Genomic DNA, 20,514 nt, shown 5'->3' on the forward strand with positions numbered 1-20,514 from the left:
TAGGGAAACACTTTTGACAGCATGCTGTCAAAGGCACATCCCCACCAGGGTGGTCCGCTGGCTGGAGCTGAATTGACTGATTCATGTTGGGATTTCAAGAGGCTCAGGCAAATGTATGCCTTCTTACAAGGAAAGAGAAGGGAAGCTTCTATAACCAAATAGAAGAATAGACATTCATAGATTGAACATGAGCCCCGGGGATTGAATGGGGAACATTTAATAAGGAGAAACGCTATTAAATAAGAGGAACTTCTCTATCTCTGTTTCATTTCCATGCATTAAACTCACTGATTATTTTAAGAAGGGAACCAGTGTCCTCTCACTGTCTCCCACCTCTATCCTAATCAGTTTGACCAGTAAATAGAAACTTACCGCCCACAAACTCATGTTTGTTAGCATTTCCACTCTGAAAACCAGTTGCTGCCTACAGCAAAGCAAAAATCAAGTGCTGGATTTCTTCTTCTATTTTCTATGTAAGCAGGGTCTAAACAAGCTCTTCTCTGACATCTTGTGATGCACTGGGGAAAATACTTCAGGAGCAGACTATGTTTGCTTAGACATGCTGCCGAGGTGTGCACCATGATGGAGCTGCTTTGCCAAAATGATCAACTCTGGCTGGCTTTGGGTTACAGATCACTCTAGTATTTGAATGGAGGGGTAATGAAATATTGTTATCCTTATTGTACGAGTAAAGGTCAGCAGAACTGTGCTCAGCATGGTCTCATTGAGGGGGTCACCCTAAACTGAACCTCTCTTGCTAAGCAGGGAGTAGGGATGCCAAATCCTAGTGAAGATGAAAGGGGGTGGGACTGGTGTTTTTACCTGGGAGTGCAGTCTCTACCTCAAGAGTCCTAGCGAACATTTGGACTGCCCTTTTCCAGTGTTTAAAGATGGAGCTAATTAGACTTATTTGAGAGTCCTTCGTGCTGCTGGGTGGTTCCTGGTGCAGACATCACAGCTGAGCAGGTCTAAGGGGCTCAGCTTTAGACCTTGTTGTGGGGACAATGTTGCAGTGACAGACAACACAGCAACTGCACTGGCAGTGAGGTTCCCTGCTAGCTGCTGATATCACGGAGACCTGAGTTAAGTGGTGGAACCTCAGAATGTGATGTGCAGAGAGCAGTGGCAAAGAGACAGCAGCAGCTGTGAGCTAGTTGCAGAGGCATTGCTCAATGCCCCCCTCCACCAAGGGTGGGAGGTGAACCACTGTGAACGCACCTCTGAACTCTGGATCTTCCATAACCAAGGACCACCAACTGTGAGTGGGGTGCAGTGCAGGGAGAAGGGCATGATGTGTTAAAGGGGCATTTGTTTGTCAGACTTTCCCACTGCAAGGTGGGAAACTGAGGCAAGGGACACTGCCTCACACACTGTGGGGTCCAGACTGCTTATGGTCACATGCTTTTGAATGTGTTTGTGGTATTTTCCCAAATTAATGTTGGGCTCCCTTTCCCTTTTATTTCTTTTGTTATACACAGACTCAGTGCTTGCGAGAAGGGAAATATTGCCTCTCAGAAGCGCCCGGGGCAGTGTTACATTTTCCCAGATTACTGGGTGGGGGCTTGAGTCAGTTCTGTTTTGTATTAAGAGGAACCTCTAGATACTGTTGCTGCTGACTCCACCTGGCAGACAGGTTTCACCTATTTCAGAAGTTGTAAAGGGGATGCTTGGCAGGGAACGTTCCTAGATAGGCCGGGGGCATAGAAGGCACAGAGTATTAGGTCTTTTCCCCTCTCTAGTTTTTGTGCTCCCTTATCTCATCTAAGGTCTGTTTTATCTTTGCTATCTTATTCTGATCTAATGGTATCTATCAAAGTATTTTTCAGTGCATTCACCACTATAGCAGCTATGCTCCAGATACACAAATTAAAAGTAGCATCTGTTCTCTCTGAAATGACCATGTCTTCTGTTTATTTAGCCTCATTATCACTGCTTTCTTGAGTGGGGTGAACTTGCTTTGTCACTTCTAGCTCTTCTACAGCTGCTGACTCAGGGAAGGCCTGAGCATAGAGATGCATCTTATATTGCATTGGTGAAATTTATAGATTACCAAATGAACAAGATGAATGAATAATTTCCCCCATACCCCATAAACAGTCCCAACCACAAGCACCCTTGAACGTTATAATACCCAGGAAAAAGGGAGAAGATGAATAATGGATCACGTATGAAGAACCTGCTCAAATCACCTATCCAACTTTGCTCTTAAGACATGGGTTTGTCAACTGGGGCATCCCAATAGGTGTCGGGGCTCACAGTCACCCTGCCTTTCCTATTGGTAAGTGAGAGGAGGGTCCTGGCTAGAATGGAGAGGGGACCTAGAGTCATGGAAAAAGGGGTCTTGGTGTGGAAAAGGTTGAGAACTGCTACCCTAAAATAAGCACATAACGGATTGTGTATGTTTTACAAATTGTAAAAAATAATGGAGTAAATCTTCCCCTCTGAAGGGCATGAGGCTCAGGAAAAGTGTTTGTCTGAAATCAAGGCTCTTTCCTGCAGCAAATAGAAGTCTTAGAACTGTGTGGAAAAATATATTCTCTCTCTCTCTCATACACACACACACGAGAGAGAAAGAGCTGTGGCTAGCAGTTATTTGACAGGAAATAAAATTATCTGCACCTAATCTGTGTATATACAGTCATTTGGAAATATCAGTTAACACTTTAATACCCAGAACAAAAAAATTTGAATGGGGAGAAACTTAGGCCTGGCATTGGTTTAGTAAAATCCATATCTGGGATGATTGAAATCAGAGTCCTGTTTTATCTCAATGTTCTGGAATTGACAAAAAAAAGGATCTAATGTGGGGATAGTTCTAAACCATTATTTCCTATGATCTCTCCGAGAGAAAGCTGAGCAACAGACTGTGATATTAGGTCTTCACTAAAGTAGCACTTAATACAGGATAACGAGGAGTCCGGTGGCCCCTTAAAGACTAACAGATTTATTTGGGCATAAGCTTTCGTGGGTAAAAAACCCACTTCTTCAGATGCATGGAGTGAAAATTACAGATGCAGGGTATTATTATACTGACACATGAAGAGAAGGGACTGGGAGTGGCTGGTTCACTACAAAAGTAACTTTCCCTTTCCTGGTATTAACATCTCTTCAGCAAATATTGGGAGTGGACTACATCCACCCTGATTGAATTGGCCCCGTCAACATTGGTTCTCCACTTGTAAGGTAACTCCCTTCTCTTCATGTGTCAGTATAATAATGCCTGCATCTGTAATTTTCACTCCATGGGTCTAAAGAAGTGGGTTTTTTACCCATGAAAGCTTATGCCCAAATAAATCTGTTAGTCTTCAAGGTGCCGCCAGACTCCTCATTGTTTTAGTGGATACAGACTAACACGGCTACCCCCTGACACTTAATACAGGATAGAGGCCTTTGGAGGAAGGTGGCAGAAATGGTACTGTTTCCTCCAAATTGTAGGTTTGTAAGTAGAGACAACTCCCCTGTCACGAGGCCATCATTTCTATTTGGTTTCCTGTGGACCAGATAATGATGGGGAGAGGAAGACAAGAAGAGTCCTACCACTCCCAAAGAATCCTCTAAGTCAGTGGTTCTCAGCCAGGGGTCTGGGATCCCCTGGGGGGCTGCGAGCAGGTTTCAGGGGGTCCACCAAGCATGGCTGGCTTTAGACTCGCTACATCCTAGGGCATAAAGCCAAAGCCCCACAGCACAGAACTACAGCCTGTGGCCCTGAGCCCTACCATACGGGACTGAAGTAAAGCCTGAGCAACTTAGCTTTGCTGTGCCCACTGTGCCATGGGACCCCAGGCAATTGCTCTGCTTGCTACCCCTTAATGCCAGCCTTGGCTTTTATTTGCAGAAAAGCAGTTGTTGTGGCACAGCTAGGCCATGGACTTTTGTAGCATGTTGGGGGGTCCTCAAAAAGAAAAAGGTTGAGAACTGCTCTAAGTAATAGTGGTTGAATCAAAAAGTGGTGGAGAGTAAGGTCCTTTCATGGATCTACTGAAATTCTTAATTTTTCTCTGGTGCTTAGATACTATGTGACCAGCCTATTAATATATCAGTAGCTAAAACTGGATTTGATTCCCAGAACAATGTCTCTGCAAGAGAGAGTTATCTACCACTGGGAATGGAGTTTTTCTATTGCAAGGCTTTCAAACAGTTCCAAATAATTCACTCTACCTCATTAAAAACTATAATATTAACTCCTGCTCCGACATCATCTGCAGTAACTTGAAGTCTTTAAATCATTAGTTGAGGACTTCAGTAACTCAGCCAGAGGTTAGGGGTCTATTACAGGACTGGGTGGGTGAGGTTCCATGGCCTGCAATGTGAACGAAGTCAGACTAGATGATCATGATGGTCCCCTCTGATCTCAAAGTCTATGAGTCTATAATGCATAGTTATAGTTTTGCTAGAACTTATTTCATTGTAAGTGCCACCACACATTGAAACTTTGTGAAAGTGATGCATGGTGAATTCAAAAATACATGACACTTACTATTACAAGTTATATCTGAATCAGACCATAACCCTTTAGTTAATACAATAAACAAAAACAAGGAAGTGCCCTTGCGCAGCCAAATCATTAACAGAGAATCATAGAAGATTAGGGTTTGAAGAGACCTCAGGTGGTCATCTAGTCCAACCCCCTGCTCAAAGCAGGACCAACCCCAACTAAATCTCTAAGGATTGAGATTCCACCACCTCCCTAGGTAACCCATTCCAGTGCTTCACCACCCTCCTAGTAAAATAGTGTTTCCTAATATCCAACCAAGACCTCCCTCACTGCAACTTGAGACCATTGCTCCTTGTTCTGTCATCTGCCACCACTGAGAACAGCCTAGCTCCATCCTCCCCTTCATGTAGTTGAAGGCTGCTATCAAATTCCCCCTCAGTCTTCTCTTCTGCAGACTAAATAAGCCCAGTTCCCTCAGCCTTGCCTCATAAGTCATGTGCCTCAACACCCTAATCATTTTTGTTGCCCTTCACTGGACTCTCTCCAATTTGTCCACATCCTTCCTGTAGTGGGGGGCACAAAACTGGACGCAGTACTCCAGATGTGGCCTCACCAGTGCCGAATAGAGGGGAATAATCACTTCCCTTGATTTGCTGGCAATGCTCCTACTAATGCAACCCAATATGCCACTAGCATTCCTGGCAACAAGGGCACACTGTTGATTCATATCCAGCTTCTCATCCACTGTAATCCCCAGGAGCTTTTCTGCTGAACTGCCGCTTAGCAGTCTGTCCCCAGCCTGTAGCAGGGATTCTTCCGTCCTAAGTACAGGACTCTGCACTTGACCTTGTTGAACCTCATCATATTTCTTTTGGCCCAATCCTCCAATTTGTCTAGGTCACTCTGGACCCTATCCCTATCCTCCAGCATATCTACCTCTCACTCCATCTTATTGTCATCCGCAAACTTGCACATCTTATCTTGGGTAGCTCCCACTGTAGGGCATACAAAATCTGAACAATTAATGAATATTTTTCTTATTACATTTCTTATTATCATAATTTGGGGGTTGGACTAGATGACCTTCTGGGGTCCCTTCCAACCCTGATATTCTATGATAATTAACAGGAGAGGAAAGGTTGCTAGAGACCATAAAATAAAATGTGACCTGAACTGTTACTCTCAAAGGAACAATGAGTTGCATGTTTTAGGGCTTATCCTGGTTAACAGACTGTAGCTAAAAGAGAAGGCTCTTCTGTAAACAAGAGCCTAGCCGTCAGCACTGTGACAGCCAGAAATCCCACTCACCATCAGGGACGGTCAAAATCTTTAGATTCCTTTAGAGATGCTGGACTGTCTCTTTCTTTTACTTAAAAAAAAGCAGACAAAGTCAGTGGTACAGGGTCAAACTGCTTCCAGCGCAGACATGGCTGAACAGCAAATGTATAGTTCTTACATAGTCTTGTTTCTCTAGCATTTATTTGCTTAAGAGGGTTTCACATTATTACTGAATGATGTTTTGAAATAGACAAGATTTCCCCCATAAGGGATAAAGGGGTGTTCTCCCACCAATACTGGAACTGAGCAGACCTTTGGCGCTCAACAGGTACCTCTTAAGGTCTGTTTTACAGTAGAAAGAAACACTATCAGTCATCCTCTAAGGGTGAGAAGTTTGATTAGTTCCCAGGGAGATTTGTTTACAGTTTGCTTTAAATGGATTAATTTAAACCTTTGGTGGCAAATATGTACCAACTAAAAAACAGATTTCTGTTGTGTAACAACCGCTAAGTACAGCAGATTTATGGGCTGTGCACATACTGTCCATAGTGACAAATAGAATGTGTTCCTTAATTGCTTTTATTCTCTGCTCAATATTATTCATATCCGAGGCTGGTTTCTGTATTGGCATGAAGCCTGCTCTGTCCACAATTCTTTTGCTGCAGCACTTGTTCCCTACTGAAGGCTCATTTCCACTGTACAGCATCTCCTTGATCACTGGTTGTAACTTAAGTACACTTTTAAAATAAGTAGGTAGGTATCAGGGAGTTATTTCTGGGACTGAAACAACAAATCCTCACACAAATGGATACATATTTCTCCCCAAGAGATGTGAAAATCTTCAAGGATCTCTTTTGTTAGTGGCTCGGGGAGGGTAATGCAGTTGTTGCTGTAGGGTTCCGTGATGGATTCATATACTACTGTAAAAGTCTTAAGCACCTGGGGCACTCAGCGAGGTGGTTCCAAGAGAGGGAATGCATTTACTGTCTCAAATGTAATATGAAGCAATATCGTCAGATAAGTCAGTGCCCTAATCACATAACTGTGTGCCAGAGCTGCTGGAGAGTCATTTACAATGACTTCAGTTTCCAGTGGAGAAAAGAATATCTGGAGAAGCAGCCCACAGGAAGAGAATCTGTGTCACCTCTTGCATAATCACAGGTTTCAGAGTAGCAGCCGTGTTAGTCTGTATTCGCAAAAAGAAAAGGAGTACTTGTGGCACCTTAGAGACTAACAAATTTATTAGAGCATAAGCTTTCGTGAGCTACAGCTCACTTCATCGGAGGCATCCGATGAAGTGAGCTGTAGCTCACGAAAGCTTATGCTCTAATAAATTTGTTAGTCTCTAAGGTGCCACAAGTACTCCTTTTCTTTTTGTGTCACCTCTGTCAGCCTAGTCCTCAATTACAGTGGGGAAAAATGAAAAGAACCCCAAAATAAACAGAGCAGCCAGGAGTTTCTGTCTCTTGGACTAATCTGACTCTCATTTTACTGTATTCTGTATTGTGACCAATCAATACCACTCCACATAGACTCCTCTGGAGGTTCTGTGAACTATGAAGTCATGCAGCAACTGATTCAGAATCCCAGTCAGAAATCCCCAGGTCACTCCAGGGGCCCCCAACATACCCTTCTTTAAGGGTCTGAACTCTATGAAATAAGCCACAAAGTTGTTACTTTAAACAACATAGTTAGGAAACAGTCAATTCCCTGCTCCAACCTCTTTGTCTTTGTCCATTATTATCACACTGTGAGAAGGAGAAAATTCTCTAGCTATCAATCACTTTTCTTTGAGCTTGTCAGCATAGAGAGTTTTGTACAGTAACGCCACTAAATATGATACTGGGTGATAGGAACTTAACACACGCTGCCTTGTCTGTTTAGAAAGGAAGGTCGATCTCGTGGTTAAACCACAGGATAGAAAGTCAAACTGTTTGGATTATAGGTTTCAGAGTAGCAGCCGTGTTAGTCTGTATTCGCAAAAAGAAAAGGAGTACTTGTGGCACTTAGAGACTAACAAATTTATTAGAGCATAAGCTTTCGTGAGCTACAGCTCACTTCATCGGATGCATTTGGTGGAAAAAACAGAGCTGAGATTGATATACACACACAGAGAACATGAAACAATGGGTTTATCATACACACTGTAAGGAGAATGATCACTTAAGATAAGCCATCACCAGCAGCGGGGGGGGGGAGGAAAACAATATTGCTGTGTGGGTTACGGGAACCATTGTTGTGGCCCCTTGTGGCATATAGTAGTTTAGATAGCTTAGTGTCCTTTTTCTTTTGTAGAGAAGCAAAGTGTGTTTTGTAAATGGCTTGTCTAGTTTTTGTAAAGTCCAGCCACGAGGAAGTTTGTGTTAATCTATCCAACAAAGTTCAGCCACCAGGTTAGCCGTGACAGTATCAGGGATACTGTTCCTGACGGCTTGTAGTCCATCTTTGTGTGGAATGTCGGTGTAGAGGGCTTCTACATCCATAGTGGCTAGGATGGTGGTTTTAGGAAGATCACCAATGGACTGTAGTTTCCTCAGGAAGTCAGTGGTGTCTCGAAGATAGCTGGGAGTGCTGGTAACGTAGGGCCTGAGGAGGGAGTCTACATAGCCAGACAATCCTGCTGTCAGGGTGCCAATGCCTGAGATGACGGGGCGTCCAAGATTTCCAGGTTTATGGATCTTGGGTAGCAGATAGAATACCCCAGGTTGGGGTTCTAGGGGTGTGTGTGTGCGGATTTGTTCTTGTGCTTTTTCAGGGAGTTTCTTGAGCAAATGCTGTAGTTTCTTTTGGTAACTCTCAGTGGGATCAGAGGGTAATGGCTTGTAGAAAGTGGTGTTGGAGAGCTGCCTAGTAGCCTCTTGTTCATACTCCGACCTATTCATGATGACGACAGCACCTCCTTTGTCAGCCTTTTTGATTATGATGTCAGAGTTGTTTCTGAGGCTGTGGATGGCATTGTGTTCTGAATGGCTGAGGTTATGGGGCAAGCGATGCTGCTTTTCCACAATTTCAGCTCGTGCACGTTGGCAGAAGCACTCTATGTAGAAGTCCAGGCTGCTGTTTCGACCTTCAGGAGGAGTCCACCCAGAATCCTTCTTTTTGTAGTGTTGGTAGGAAGGTCTCTGTGGGTTAATATGTTGGTCAGAGGTGTGTTGGAAATATTCCTTGAGTCGGAGACATCGAAAATAGGATTCTAGGTCACCACAGAACTGTATCATGTTCGTGGGAGTGGAGGGGCAAAAGGAGAGGCCCCGAGATAGGACAGATTCTTCTGCTGGGTTAAGAATATAGTTGGATAGATTAACAATATTGCTTAATATTGGTGGGTTACGGGAACCACTGTTGTGGCTCCTTGTGGCATGTAGTAGTTTAGATAGCTTAGTGTCCTTTTTCTTTTGTAGAGAAGCAAAGTGTGTGTTGTAAATGGCTTGTCTAGTTTTTGTAAAGTCTAGCCACGAAGAAGTTTGTGTTGAAGGTTGGTTCTTTATGAGAGTATCCAGTTTTGAGAGCTCATTCTTAATCTTTCCCTGTTTGCTGTCGAGGATGTTGATCAGGTGGTTCCACAGTTTCTTTGAGAGTATGTGGCACAAGCTGTCAGCATAGTCTGTGTGGTATGTAGATTGTAATAGATTTTTTACCTTCAGTCCTTTTGGTATGATATCCATCTGTTTGCATTTGGAGAGGAAGATGATGTCTGTCTGTATCTGTACGAGTTTTTTCATGAAGTTGACAGATTTCCACTTTGTACGGCTAAATTCAGTGCCTTGCATAATGACAGGTTTCAGAGTAGCAGCCGTGTTAGTCTGTATTCGCAAAAAGAAAAGGAGTACTTGTGGCACCTTAGAGACTAACAAATTTATTAGAGCATAAGCTTTCGTGAGCTACAGCTCACTTCATCGGATGCATTTGATGGAAAAAACAGAGCTGAGATTGATATACACACACAGAGAACATGAAACAATGGGTTTATCATACACACTGTAAGGAGAGTGATCACTTAAGATAAGCCATCACCAGCAGCAGGGGGGAAAGGAGGAAAACCTTTCATGGTGACAAGCAAGGTAGGCTATTTCCAGCAGTTAACAAGAATATCTGAGGAACAGTGTTTTTTCCACCAAATGCATCCGATGAAGTGAGCTGTAGCTCACGAAAGCTTATGCTCTAATAAATTTGTTAGTCTTTAAAGTGCCACAAGTACTCCTTTTCTGTTTGGATTATATTCTCAGATTTCTTACAAAGTTAATGTGTGACCGGGGATAAATTTTAGCAGTCTCTTTGTGCCTCATTTTTGTCATCTGTAAAATGAGGGTGATTGTATTTATTTCAGTGGGGTTCTGAGCTGCTTAATTCATTCATGTGTGTAAATGGCTTTGAGATCTTCAGGTTCCATAGAAGTGGAAGATTTTTTTTATTAATTATTATTATTTTAATGGTATTTCAGCAGCAGTGCAGAAGCAACCAGAACACCATGAGAATATCACTAAGAATATTTCTTCTGCAGATGTTACCCCCATGGAAAAACTTTGCCACCCCAATTGAGTGATCCCATAATAGCAGCTTCTCTTCAGAGGCAGCAGGTTTGGAATGTGTTGAACTATTTGGAATATTGTAATGAGCGTGACTGCTCCCCTGTATTTAGCATGATGCGTGACCCAGTCTTTTTCCTCTAGGACATTATGGGATGGGTAGATCAGCAGCAAGAATGCTTGATGGTATGTTTAACTAATACGGATGTTTTCATAGTAATTCAAAGGCTAATGAAGAGATAAGACAGCCTTGAAATGAGTCAAATTGCTTCAGTGCTTTTAGTTTAAACAGTTCTATTAGCAGAATAGTGATGGGCCATGTCTTGTGCCCACATACAAATGTGTTACCATCCCAGCTTCTGAATCCTTTGCCCTGGCTTTCATGGGAGTTTTGGCTAAGTAAGGGCTGTAGGATTTTGGTTATGCTGTGCACTACAGTGCATTTCATGTCAATACACTTTGACATTTTTATACATAATAAAATTCTGTGTGTGTGTGTGTGTGCCCAGCACATGATCACACTTTACAAAGCTCTGATAGTTGTGAACACCCAAGAAGGAAGACGAATTATTTAGGAGGTACATGGAGATATTATTAGGAATGAAATGAAAGGAAATAATTATTAAGGAAGTGAAAATTCGGACAGACTCAGGAAGAACTTCCTGACAGTGAAATCTATTAGATTGTAGAACAGTCTCCCAAGGGGAGAAGTTTAAAACTACATGAGAAAGCACAGAATGCTAGAAATCCATTCTACAGAATAATTCAGCATTGGCAAGGGAATAACATAGGTGACCTGCTAGATCTTTATATTTTATAATGTCTATGTTTCTGCTGTACACTCATCACCACACAGTTATTTGTATATTTGCATAAAGTCTAGCATATATACATGCAGCTGAATGCATAAGTGCCCTTTTCTGAGTGGAAGACAGGAAGTTGCAAGGGCCAGTGCCTGTTTACACACCCAGTTACTGTTTTTTCACCCCTCACAAATGTTGTGGTTCGCACTTAAGAAGCTGTACACTTGCAAATTTTAGATACGTGATTTAAGAAACACATTTGAGAATCTGGCTCTGAAGTGCATATATCTATCTACTTACTATATGATGTACTTATAACTTTTTTATTTGCCATTTTAGACAGCTTTAAAGAGATAAAAGTATTCGCCCTCTAAGATCATGGAATGAGAACAGGTTACAAAGGCCAGGATGCAGTGAGGGAACATAATAATGATTAACAAGCTTGCAAAACCCTCAGTAAAACTATTTGGAAGTGTAGGGGGCATATGAGTGGTCTGTCAGTCCTTTCTATCCTTGCTAATGTCTTCTCTTCTAAAGAAATAAAAAGCTGCATTCAACATGTCTGCTTAGAAAAGTCCTAAAAAGCATGAATGTAATTCTGAGACTAACCATGTCCATCCATGGCTAGCGCAGAGTGTACAGAACAAAAGGAGACTCCAGCTAGACTGAATGCCATTTAAAGTTGCTAGTCGTATAGAAGTTTGTACGAGAAATCTGTGGTGCTGAACCAATTTGGCACAGCTCAGATCCTATGTTGTGTGTAAATAAACCATAAGTGTCATCAACTTAGAAATTAAGATGTGTCTCTTTATCACCACTCAGGTTCAAGACCAGTAATCATCTTGGTGTAGATGAAACTCCAACCCTACCTTGGGAAAATTTACATGAAACTTATTTGGGCTCTGTTCATCTGGAACATAGTATACTGATGTTATTTCCACACAGTAGGAGACCTTACAATCTTTCTAAACACAGTTTGGTCTTTGCTCAACAACCAACTCTAATGTAGTAAAGACACACGGCAAATAAGTAGAAATATGTATCAGAGCAGTGAAAAAGAAATTGCTCAATTCCCTCTCTCAGAATTTATTTCCAACATTTATAGCAAACTGAATAAAGTAAGTAAAGCCCTACACTTCAGACTCGGTATAAATGCAGCACTAATCTAATTGTGGAAATAATTCTTCTCTGGTGGAATGTTATATGCTGACTGAGATAAAAAACAGAATATACTGGAGAAACAGAAATGTAGCCCATCAAGACTTACATCTGTGATACAGATTAACTGTATGTAAGGTACATAATGCCTATAACTGTGCAGAATATGTGAGTAAGCACTGCAGCCTGTTTGTTTAGGAAATATCACACTAAGAGTCCTAGGCAAAGTGCCTGACTCTGCACTAGAACTAATGACTACGAAGGGTTAACTACAATGTCTATCCCTACAGGGTTATTATATACTCTGGCAGTCTGACATTTTACAAACAGTTCAAATAAAATCAACACCACTGGAGAAAAATTACTCATTGAGGCTTCTGTTGTGATAGACTAGAGCTGTGCAAAACTCAGCAGGTTTTGTTTGCAGAGTTCATTTGAACCTTTCGTTTGATTTTGTTTTTGTGTGATTCACTTTTTCTGACTTCTGCTTTGAGCAAATCCCATAATTCAACCCAAACTTCCCAAATTAACCTGGTTTGGATCAAAACCATGTGAAACTGTGAACTATACCAGTGTCAACCTGGAGTAACTCATTGATGTCAATGCAACCACTTTTTCATTTATTTAGAATCTGTCCCAATGACTTTGCACTTTAATTGAGAACACAGAAGTCCTTCACTCAAAACTGTTTAAGACATTTGGGTAATTTATTTGACTCTTAATTCCAATACTGGGATGTTATGCCAGTATTTATTAGTGCTTTTTTCAAAAAGCTTTTACTTTGCACATAATTTCAGTAGCTATGGAGATCAGGAAAAGAGATCACCTGGGTATAGGATGGGAATTACCATAATAATAAATAATAATAATATATTAACCAAAGTTTAGTTATTAACACCTAATGGTCTATAAGCTTATATGCTAAACTGCTTTTGGGGGAATCTAAAAACCATTGCATTATCAGTTACTCTGAACAGAGCCAGTCTTCATTCAGGATTACAGTGACGGATGGCCAGCCCAAGGAGTCAATTAATGAGCTTTTCACATACAAATTCTTGAGTTCAGATCTTGTTTTGTTCACAATAAAAAGCCACATTCATTGTCTCATCTTAATATGTCATGGCTGACTTTCCATATCAAATACCTAGAAGTTTCTGGGCCTGATTCTGTATCATTTACACTACATTGGAAGTGCTCGCGTATTCTATGGTAACGGATACTATAGAAAACAAGTCAATCCAGAGATGACTGATAGATAGATAGAACTACCAGCCAAAGATTGGGAACTTTAGAAAACCAAATCAAAGCTACACTGTAGTTCTGCCTGTTGATAAGGCAATAAGAAATCTGGTGAACTGTTCTGGAGGTAAAATCCTAACCCAGTTAGGCCTTGATAAAAATGACCATATGTCCATTGAGTAGAGTAGCCACATATCCAATCAAGAGGAACCCAGAGAGAAATTGCAATTGAGAGCACAGTTCAGATTCCCCATATTATTGGGAATATTATTGGTCAAATAATTGCGCAAATTATTGCAGATGCCATATTATTACGCAAATGCTGAGCAATTGCAGATGTCCAGGGCGGCTTCCCACAGGAGGAGAAATCAGCCACGCAGAATCTGGGTATATTCTAAGTGTTGCTTGTTTTATTTAGACACATATACCAGTCCCAGAAAAAAAGTTGGTCATACAGTTTGCAGACAGACAATCCTTTCTTTCAGAAATCTCAGTCCAACACCAATGCCCAGTTCCCAGACAGCAATTCTGCCTCAAGAACTGGCTGCAATCAATGACTAAGAAAGTGAGTTAACTCTTCTGGTGTTCACGCTGCTCCCACGAGGATAACATGTTCAGTCCCAAGACTGAACATTTGGTCACATGTCCCCCCAGAAAATAAATTAGAAGACTCTGTATAACAGCACCACCTTGTGAAACCTTCATTAACAGTTTAACCAAAATTCATATGATTTATGAACTAATTATTTTCCTGAATTCTGAGTAAATAAACAATGAGTAAGCAGCTATAGTGTTTATTAGCTGGGGCAGAAGTTGTGTGACACATTGTAAGCTTAGGTAATTAATACATAGAATTTCTAATTTAGCTGCTTCAATAGATACAGGATCACTTACCCTGTCATACCCAGGTCCATTGCTGCTAAACATAAGATGTAAAGTTGTACAATTTGCTATTATTATTAATCCTGAGGGAATTCGGCGCCACTGCGCATGTGCAGAATTCATGTCCCCCACAGATAATACATTCTGCTGGAGAATTGCTGCAATTACACCTTTCGTCCACCAGGGGATGCTGTGATGCCAGAAGAGATGGCAGGTGGCTCAGGGGCAGGAGCACCCAGCCACAGTGAGGTGAGGGGGGGTTCAGAGGCTGCATTCCTCACAGCAATGTGCCTGTGGGGCCAGGTGAGGAGGCATAGGATATGGGGGGACAGAGTGAGACACACGGGGCTGCTGGTGAGATCACAGACTGGGGTCCAGAAGGGCTAATGGGGGACGAACTGGGGCAGGGGCACAGGAGCTAGTGGGGTGGCAACACAGATCGGGGCTGAATGGGAGGTGGTGCAAGACCACATGAAGATGGGGAAAGGAGAGCAGTGCAGGGACACATAGGGATGGGGATGGGGGAGTGAAGGGACACATGGAGACAGGGGCAGATGTGCCTGACTGAATGGGAGAGGCTTGGGGTCAGCCAGGGTCTGCATGGGAGAGGCTCCCCAACTCCTTAACAATCTTTCCCCCACCCCAAAAAAATAAAGAACTGTTCAATACTTCTCCCAGCCATACACAACAACCCTCCATGTTCACTTCCAGGCTTCTTCCCAGCAATTACTTCCCCATCCCTCAGTTCCTCCATAACCCCTGATTCCCCCAAGCCTTTGCATTGCTTCTGAGGGGTGCAGGAAATATGTTTCTGTATTGTACTTTAAATGAATTATTACTCAAAGTTCTGTATTAATATGCCTAGAAAGGAATCTATTTGTCAAAAAATAATTTCCTGAATCTTTTGTTGTCTGTACTGTTACAGACATACTTGCTGACAGGTATTTGGAAATAGATTATCAAAATAATTGAAACTGGTGTGATTATATTGTGTTATTTTGACAAATAAAATATGCAGAATTTTTAAAATTCTCCCTGTTGTGCAGCCTGTTACTGTTACGACTGGGATTGAACTATGTCTGACTTATGCAAGGAAATATACTGCTACAGAAATAAGCCTTTACTGTACAAAAACTTTAAACCCAGCTTGGAGAATATTAATGTCTGTCTAAGACACCTATATTTCTCCAAATCTCCTATCTCTTCACAGCCAGAAGGCAGACTGAAAGGGAATATCTGAAGCATAGATACTAAGGTCAGAAGAGACCATTCTGATCATCTAGTCGTTATATCCTGTAAAAAGGGCTAGCATATGGGCAATATCCTTTACAGGGTTTCTGGAGTTACAAGAGACTTGATGGCCTTGCAAAGCAGCAGCTGTAAGGTTTTCTTTTTTCTAAGGTTACATAGAATTTTGATTGAAAAATCAATACAAATAAAGTTTATCATACCCTCATATAAGGCTAAATTCTCCAGCCCATTAGGCTAGCTTTTCTGCTGGCTTTCCAGAGCAAAGCTGCCTTAAACCTAGCAAATTCAGACAGTGGAGGATCCTTCCCTACTCAAGGAAATCTTTGGGTGGCATAGAGCCATTGTAGCAGTCTCTACTTCCGCCCCGGCTCCCAACTCTTAGTGTATTAGCCAATGTGTCTGGGAAAAAGGGGTCTTTCCTGGAGCATCTCTGGAGTCCAGCAATTCCCAGCTGCTAGAATGAACCCTGTGGGCCATTTGTATCTGGTGCAGTTTAGTGCAGTCTTCAGGGTAAGCAGGTCAAGGAAAGATGGGCTCGGAAAGCCACCGTTGCCCTGTCCCCAGTCTTATGTGAAACACATTGGGCCTGACCAGAGAACATTGCCCACTCCTCCACCCCCCGCCCTCCAGAAGTTCCAGGTTCGCAGAGGACACTTGATTATTGGCACCACCAACAAAACCTTCACAAGGGAACATAAGAACATAAAAATGGCCATACTCGGTCAGACCAAAGGTCCATCCAGCCCAGTATCCTTTCTACCAACAGTGGCCAATGCCAGGTGTCCCAGAGGGAGTGAACCTAACAGGTAATGATCAAGTGATCTCTCTCCTGCCATCCATCTCCACCCTCTGACAGACAGAGGCTAGGGACACCATTCCTTACCCATCCTGGCTAATAGCCATTAATGGACTTAACCTCCATGAATTTATCCAGTTCTCTTTTAAACCCTGTTATAGTCCTAGCCTTCACAACCTCCTCAGGCAAGGAGTTCCACAGGTTGACTGTGCACTGAGTGAAGAACTTCCTTTCATTTGTTTTAAACCTGCTACCCATTAATTTCATTGGTGGCCCCTAGTTCTTATATTATGGGAACAAGTAAATAACTTTTCCTTTATTCACTTTCTCCAAGCGGCGGAGGCTGGACAGCCCCACAACTGCAAGAGCAGGAGAGACTGGGCGGGGCTCGCCCCAGCATGCCCAAGGCAGCCCCCAGCCATGGCACCAGCCGGCCCTGCCCGGCTCCTGGGGCAAAGGAGGCTGCTGCTGCCAGGGGCCTGGCTCCCTGGCCCTATGCGGCGCCCAGTCACATGGTGCCTGATCTCCCTGCCCAGCACAGCTGGTCGCACTTCCTGGGCTGGGCAGGAAGCAGCATGGAGGTCGGCCGCAGCTGCTGAGCAAGGCGGCATCGGATCGGCCTCCGCGCGCAGGGCCCCAGAGCGGCTGCCCGGATGGCTGCGAAACGCAGGTACCAGCTGCAGCACGGCCCCTGCCCCGAGACAGGACGCGGGGCCCCGCCGCCCTTCCATAGCCCCACGCTCCCCAAATGGTGCTGCTCCATGCACCCCCCTCTAGCACTGAGCCCCTTCTCCAACCAGGGCCGGCTCTAGGATTTTTGCCTCCCCGAGCAAAAAAAAAAATGTTGGCCACTCCTGCTTTTTTTTCATGCCCCCCCCCCGCCTCCAGCTCCGTCCCTTCCCAACCCCTTCCCCAAATCCCCGGCCCCACCGCCTCCCCCTGAGCGTGCCACATTTCCCCCCCCCTCCCCATTGCTTCCTACCGCTTCCCCCTGCAACTCCCTGCCCTCGCCCACCTCCACTCCGCTCGCTCCCCCGAACATGCTGCCGCTCCTCTTCTCCCCCCTCCCTCTCAGGCGAGGGAGAGGCAGCGGGTTCAGGGGAGCAGGCGGAGCGGAGGTGAGCGAGGGAGCGCAGGAAGTAACGGGGGGGGGGTAGAGGAACCGCTCCCCGCCCCAGCTCACCGCCGCTGGCTCCCCACAGTATGCCGCCGCTTGGCTTCTCCTCTCTCCCTCCCAGGCTTGCCACGCAAAACAGCTTTTTGGCGCGCGGCAAGCCTGGGAGGGAGGGGCGGGGAGAAGCAGGGTGGCGGCAACGTGCTCAGGGGAGCGGGCGGAGGCGAGCTAGGGCAGCGGGGGCACGTTTCTAGGGGCGGCATGGCCGGCGCCACAATTCTGCCCCTAGAGCTGTGCTGCCACAAGGCACCTGCTTGTTCGGCTGGTGCCTAGAGCCGGTCCTGTCTCCAACAGCCTCCATCTATAACACTGAGCCCTACACCATGCACCCTCCCTAGCGCCGCAAGTCGGGGCCCCCTTGGCCTGGGGGGGAGCCCCAGCCTGGCTGGAACTTTCTGGGGTGGCGCCTGCCTCCCCAACCCCCCTTGTTCCCCATCCCCTGACCGCCCCCCCCCCAGAACCTCCGCCCCCTCCAACCACTCCCTACTCCTTATGCAACCCCTCCTCCCAGCCCCCTTACGATGCTGCTCAGGACAGCATGTATGGATGCCGCGCCGCGGGCTGGAGATCGCAGCCCCAGCCCCTTAACACGCCGCTCAAAGCGGTCCAGAGCGCTGGTGCCAGCGGCGCCACATACTGAGGCTCTGGGAGGGGGGAGAAGGCAGGGGAGCCCCCCCGGCTGGGAGCTCAGGGAGCCCTAACTACCGGTTCTAAAACTGCTTCTAAATTTAACAACCGGTTCGCGCAAACCGGTGCGAACTGGCTCCAGCTCACCACTGGGCTTTTCTTATGACATTTTTACACTGAATTTGGCAGTGTTTCTGCTCCTTTCTATTTACCTCACTAGGATTTGACTTCCACTTTTTAAAAAATGCCTTTTTACCTCTCACTGCTTCTTTTACATGGTTGTTAAGCCATGGTGGCTCTTTTTTAGTTCTTTTACTGTGCTCTTTAATTTGGGGTATACATTTAAGTTGAGCCTCTATTATGGTGTCTTTGAAAAGTGTCCATGCAGCTTGCAGGGATTTCACTCTAGTCACTGTGCCTTTTAATTTCTGTTTAACTAATCGCCTCATTTTTGCAAAGTTCCCCTTTCTGAAATTAAATGCCACAGTGTTGAGCTGTTGAGGTGTTCTTCCCACCACAGGAATGTTAAATGTTATTATATTATGGTCACTATTTCCACTATGGTCCTGTTATAGTTACCTCTTGGACCAGATCCTGCGCTCCACTCCGGATTAGATCAAGAGTTGCCTCTCCCCTTGTGGGTTCCTGCTCCAAGAAGCAGTCACTGAGACAAAGTCCATTGAGACAAAGTCCAACACCAACCTTTTTCCTAAGGGGGATGATTATTCTGTCTACAAATGTCAGTCTCTTTCTGTATCAAAAAATGGACTGAGTTAACACCCAAGGCACAACGATGTTGCAAATTAGGCTTTAAACGTTTTGTGAGAAAACTCCAGTCACTTGGCACTAGCCGTTGCTATTAGTCAAGTCAGTCATTTTCATCGGTCCCAAATTCATCTGAAAACAAAAGAATGATCTGGTGGCCCAGTGGAATCCTTGCTTTTGCTTTGTGAAAGTATTTGAAACTCTTTCCAAAGAATGGTACGCACAGCTGGTTTGTAACTGGTCAGATCACTTGTCCTCATCTTGCACATCTAATCATTTGCTAACACACAAACCTTGTTAGTGAGTGATAAGAATGAGTTAGCTTGATATGCTGTATAATTGCTTACATTGCTCCTAAAACACAATCACTGCAGCTCAGAAGAGGGAATATCCTGGTTTAGTAAAATAATCCCTTGTCAACAAGTATGCTACACGAGCCATTGTGTTGTATTTATACAGTCTGCAGGTCATCCCACTTCAACATTACACAGACAACAGATTAAAAACATTAAATATACTTTCTCTATAGTAAATGACCCTCTAAATGACTTAAATGACATAAATGACTCTCTCTATAGTGAAATACATTTCACTAAATAGAAAACAATTTGGATAGCCTAATGTACACACACACACACACACACACACACACACAAGGTTAAGTTGCTGATAGTCACTGAACCCACTAAAGGAGCACTATAGAATTTCTTTTTAACATCTAAAGAGTAACTAAAGAGCAACAAAGCACTCCAGATAAAAAGCAGGCCATCATTTCATTGCCCTGAATGAGAAGTGTTTTTCAGACCTGTTTGTTCTCATATGTGGAGAGGGAGGAGACCAAGGATATCACTCTCTACACAAACCTAAAGGCACAGATAAAAGTTTAGCAACCTTACTGAAATGAATACTAAGGTTTAGCAAGACCGAAGGTCAAATCCTTCAGATTTTCTTCATATTTGCATGCAACTTGCATATTTCTTTCTGTAGGTATGGTAGAGAACAGCAGAGGGGCAAGCTAGAATGGTAGAACCTTGTGGCACTACTGAGTCATCAAGATAACCTCTAGCAGCCTCACCTTCTGCAGCTTGATTTCCAATGCCCTGTCCAAAACTGCAGCATTGATATTCGCCTCACGGATGTCTTTTAGAACTTTCACCTGCAAATGGGATTACAAATGCAATCATTAGTACAGATTCTCTGAGAAGCTTTCACAGTATTACAATTAGATTTCTCATTCTAGCAGCATCTAAATCAATATGATATGATTAGTTACTCCCGTGGATTACATGCTGCTGTAACAAACCTTCACACGCAGAAATCTGGGTAATTTAATCAGTCAGTAATGGATTCTGGGACTGCTCCCACTGTCTAGAAACTTAAAATGATTCTCTCCCTATAATAACTTGCCATTATGCACCTGAAGCTAAATTGCCTGACAGGCTTGACAGTGGACAGTGGTGATTAAAACAGGTCACATCTCATCATCAAAAGTGGCAACTCCGGCTGAATTCACTTAGAAAACTGAATCCAAGAAAGGGAAAAAAAATCCTAATTGTATTTCACAGGAATAACATAAGTGT

The 20,514-nt window shown here is 43.8% G+C and overlaps 2 long non-coding RNA genes across 2 annotated transcripts in view; both read right to left on the reverse strand.

Annotated features, from left to right (window-relative positions):
* Window positions 1–17,592, reverse strand: part of LOC122456576 — a 34,917-nt gene extending 17,325 nt beyond the window's left edge. The window contains exon 1 of the long non-coding RNA XR_006275520.1: window positions 17,552–17,592. This is a non-coding gene — a long non-coding RNA (uncharacterized LOC122456576). The remainder of the gene's footprint in view (window positions 1–17,551) is intronic.
* Window positions 1–20,287, reverse strand: part of LOC122456575 — a 54,227-nt gene extending 33,940 nt beyond the window's left edge. Inside the window, exons 1-2 of the long non-coding RNA XR_006275519.1 lie at window positions 20,238–20,287; window positions 20,010–20,090 (exon numbers count right to left, since the gene is read on the reverse strand). This is a non-coding gene — a long non-coding RNA (uncharacterized LOC122456575). The remainder of the gene's footprint in view (window positions 1–20,009; window positions 20,091–20,237) is intronic.
* Window positions 20,288–20,514: the final 227 nt, after the last annotated feature.

This window comes from Dermochelys coriacea, chromosome 1, assembly GCF_009764565.3.
Source record: "Dermochelys coriacea isolate rDerCor1 chromosome 1, rDerCor1.pri.v4, whole genome shotgun sequence".
Lineage (NCBI taxonomy): Eukaryota > Metazoa > Chordata > Testudines > Dermochelyidae > Dermochelys > Dermochelys coriacea.